Raw genomic sequence first — 4,489 nt, 5'->3', positions numbered from 1 at the left:
TGCTGGGCCGTCTCATGGGCACGTCTAATGGAATATAAAAACTATTTAATTGTCGGTCTGGCCTGGACATTGACCAGAAGAATGGAAGTCGCCTAGCGTGCTGAATCTGGGTGCCGACAGGCACCCCCAGTGCCAAACCTTGCCTGTTTAGTGAAACTGCTGGGTTGTCGGGGTCGACCAGGGGTTTTAGAAGAGGGGTGGGGGCAGCTGAGGCATTGGGTGGGAGGTGGGCTTGGGAGGGGTTTTCTTGGTCAACTAGTATGCAGTATTTCTACATCTTTTTTTTTTTTTTTGAAACAGTAGAGTTTTATACAAATATAAAGTTATGCACCTTCAAAGTTATCACTCCAATAAGATACTTATTCAATTAAACAAAACATCTTCAAAAAATCTTTAACAATGTATAAATATAGTCACAAAATAATCTGTTGATTAAAACAAAGTTTACAGTACCTACAACAGAATTTACAGAAGCCTACAATAGTTTGCAGATTGTTACATATATTGTTTTAAGAAATACCATTAATATAAATACATGATTTACAATATCCCCATTATAGCAAGAAAAAAAAATAGATTCACAAAATAAAACGTCTTTCAGGCATCCATAATGCCAAGTATTGAAATGATTATTCTCACTATGACATAAGAATAATACTCTTTTAGTGGTAAAAGACAGACTTCATTAGGCCAAGGACCACCGAAGAGCTTCTGGAAGGTTCCAAAGTAAAATCCGGCTATCCTTCCCCCAAAATAAATAGAACAGCAGCAATGCCTAGGTATCCCCTGACCATAAACTATGAAAATTCCTTTCATTTATTTATTATGGGGCTTAAGTACATGACTCGTTACAAATAAAAATTCAAAAGTTTGAGAAACTAGTTAACACAAACAGCCCAAATTTGGTTTTTACCTGCCTGTGAATGCCTAGGGTAAGACGTGTCTTCTGAAGTATATATTAAGTGTAAAATTAACAATTATTTCTAACTTATATTTAAGCTAAAGTGCTCACTCTTACCATGGAAGCAAAACCTTCTTCTAGGATAATCTATAGAGACAGTATGTAAACAGAGAGAGTTTTGAGATAGACTCAGAACATCCCTGTGTTCTGTGGATCAAGATGCAAAGCGTGTTCATGCTCCATTCCACGTGGGCACGAACACACTCTGGTGAACTGAAGATACACGGAGCTCACGTGACTGCACACACGTATGTACACCATGGACCACGTGCTGACAGTGTTCCTAGCCACAGCCCACACCTGCAACCCCCAAATGCTGGAAAGAAAGTAAAAACTTAATATGAAAACTATGTTTCCTTTTAAGTAAATTTTAAAATGGAAAAGCAAACCCCACACTCCTCTTTGCAACAGGTAATGAGTTCTAAAGGTTCCGAGTCCAGAGCCCTTCGGGTGTTCCCAATGGAAAGAACACGCAGGCCCCCTCACTGTCTTCAGGAGGTCTGATCGTCTCCGGCGCCTTGTCTTAAAAACTGCTTTCCAAGGTACGATGTGGCCATGCTGGTGAAGTTCTTCCTGCTGCCCACCTTGCACCTGATGTAGCCATACATGTTGGCCCCCTGCAGCACCACACCCATGATAACCACCGCCAGCCACTTCACCCTGAAGGAGAAGAGGGCACTGAAGGCAAATATCACCCAAAGCACCGGGCAGGCAACGAGCCCCAACCAGAAGATTCTTGACTCAGCCTCCGACACGCTCTTACTGTCTTGAGGGGAGGCCTTCCTGGACTCAAACACCCAGTGGCTTTTTCCATCTTCATCAATGTGATTCCACCAGCGCAGGCCAACCATTAGTCTACCTGTGACATTCTTGACTGCCCAAAAGGCACATGACAGCAACAAGATGATGGTCACCATACAGGCAATAAAGCTGCTGCTGAACAACTCACAGAGAAGATAGACTATAATTGCACTGACTCGAAAGAATAAGTGGAAAAATGATGCCGCTGGGTGTGATTTTGGATATTTTCGGTCTACTAGCTGTCTCCTCCTCCGCATCAAACAGTGAAACATCCTCAGTGTCATCATTACTGTCCTGCTGCAACATGGCGGCCCTGCGCCAGCCCCAGTATTTCTACATCTTAACAATGAGTCCTGCTGTCCCGGTGCGTGCCAGCTGAATTCCTGCCTTGCAGCATCACCCCTATAGTCTGTGCTGCTGTGGGGATTGAACCACACTTGAGCCACAACACAGCACTGGATCTCTTTGGTGGAATCCCTCATTGGTTCTGTCGGAGGAAGTTAATCGGGCATTGTAGCTGATGACTTCCAGGAGTGCAAGTTTCAAGCAACACCAAGGCTAGTTTCCCTTGACCTTTCTGACTTTCCTAAATGTGTTTTTCCCTAGGAGGACTCCTCCTTCCCTCCATGCAGCTCTTTTTGCTCTCTTTTCCTTTTGGGGCTCTTAGCCTCAGTTCCCCGGGCAGGTCCCGTGTATTTTAATCAAAGGCGAGGAGAAGGCAGCTCATGGGTTGTCATTAGGATGATAGGATGTGAAATGACCACTGGATTGTTTTCATTTCTCCAAGACAGCAGCCTGGTGTTCCGCGTTGTCAGCTCATTAGAGGATGTCACTGAGAAATGCAAAATAGCCCCATTCCAGCACCATCAGCCCCTTCTAATTCCCTCAGCACAGGACATGAGAGCTGGAGCACGCTAATCTGATCTCATCATTTGGGCAGTGGAGTTTTTTTTTATTGGGCTCACTCAGAGGTGGCTGCAGGGCTTAAAAAAACAAAAAAATTCAGGCCCCCTTTTTTTTTTCCAGACAGCATGCATGTTTCCACAATATATATGTCCACGAGGTATCTCTCTGTCTCTGTCTCTATCTCTGTCTCTGTATCATTTCCTACCTTATTCCAGAAGGGATTTAAGTCTGGTCTCAACCTGACATGCTTCAGCTTAAACCTGAGCTAGGCACCTCCAAGATATTAAACTCTTTAAGAAAAGAGAAATTAGGAGATAGCAATTCCCTTTGTAAAAGAATTCTTGACTTTAAACAAATGACGTACTTTCTGATTTTTCAATAGAATTTAAGCCACCTAAATTCGTAATAAAGTAATAGGCCCTTTATTGCAGCAGAGTATGTTCGGAACTGCCTCACAGTGCTTCTCACTCTTTCTGCTAAAATACCCTGATGCCAGAGGACCAGGGGTCTCTGCATCCCGAGGTCTAAAGGTAGCTCAGAGGGACCTGCAGCAAGTAGAAACTTCTTCAAGGTCACATATTCTAAGTGTGAGTGGTATTGTGGCATGCTATTCCATAGCCTATCTGTTTAACATGACGTTCCGTACCCGGCCTGTGATATTGAAGAGGTTCCTCTCACCAACCCAGACGTCTGGCGGGGCTGACACCCCTGTGCACAGTCTCCTTTGTCTGCCCACACCTCTGCCTGCGGGGCTTGTTTATCCACCTGCAGCCCAGGAGAAGAGGCCTGGGAAAGTCCTAGTCTTGGAGACACCAGAGGCCAGGAGTTCATATCAACTCCGGCAGTTCCAGACCTTCTGGGCACCCAAGGTCCAGCCTATTCTGTCATTTTATCCTCAACATTGAACTTTTTTAGGATAGTCTGTCCCATTCCCGGGCCTGCTGACCAAAAGAGAGGATCTGGAAATGTGGGTGGGTGTATTGCCAGCTTTCAAAAATTTCCATTTGCTTTGCATCTAAGTTGTGTGAAAACCCCTTCCTGAGTACAGTTGACCCTTGGACAACGTGAGTTTGAACTGCGAGGGTCACTGACATATGGATTTCTTTCACTAAATACCTGTTACCGCACTATGTAATCTGGGGTTGGTGGAATCCTTGCGTGTGGAACCACAGATACTGAAGGCCAGTTGTAAAGTTAAACTTGGATTTTTGACTGCGCAGAGGGTGGATGCCCTTAAACCCTGTATTATTCAAGGGTCAACTGTATAAATGTTTCTATGTGTAAAATATAGCTCAGAAAATTCCATCCTTAGAGAGAAATAAAATATTAGAAGGACTATTTATGTCTTCACATGCATAGATGGTGATTACTAAATACCACTGAAAGGAAACAAGGCTCCTTGGAGCAGTGGCTGATTCTAGTCCAGGAGAGTAAGTACTGTGTATAAGATGACCCTAGAGGATCTCGTCATCCTGAAATGCAAGCAAACTTTTAAAGACGACAAGGGTGTGTCCAAAACAGACTCAGAAACCCACCTGAATAAACTCCAGATGTCCAAAGATTAACACATGAGGCATCAATAAAGATAATCACTGTAGTGGTTGGAACACACCCAGTGCCTTTATACTCTCAATTTTATACATGATTCTTATAAGAAAAAAAGCTTATTGGTCACCTTTAGAGAGCCTAGGAAACTATCTTATTATTTTGAAAACTGGAAAATGAAGGAATTAAACATTAGCTTATGTTTACTCTATGAATTCTAACTCAGGGAAACCAAATAGTTGATAAGGAAGTTGATACCAATATTAGTGCTAATAA

The 4,489-nt window shown here is 43.3% G+C and overlaps 1 pseudogene; it reads right to left on the bottom strand.

Annotated features, from left to right (window-relative positions):
* Positions 1-1,003: 1,003 nt before the first annotated feature.
* LOC130831457 (Golgi apparatus membrane protein TVP23 homolog B-like) lies at positions 1,004-2,068 on the bottom strand (annotated as a pseudogene).
* Between the last annotated feature and the right edge of the window lie 2,421 nt (positions 2,069-4,489).

This window comes from Hippopotamus amphibius, chromosome 11 (genome assembly GCF_030028045.1).
Source record: "Hippopotamus amphibius kiboko isolate mHipAmp2 chromosome 11, mHipAmp2.hap2, whole genome shotgun sequence".
Classification (NCBI taxonomy): domain Eukaryota; kingdom Metazoa; phylum Chordata; class Mammalia; order Artiodactyla; family Hippopotamidae; genus Hippopotamus; species Hippopotamus amphibius.
The sequence above is the reverse complement of the archived record's forward strand: the minus strand, read 5'-3'. Positions and strand labels throughout refer to the sequence as shown.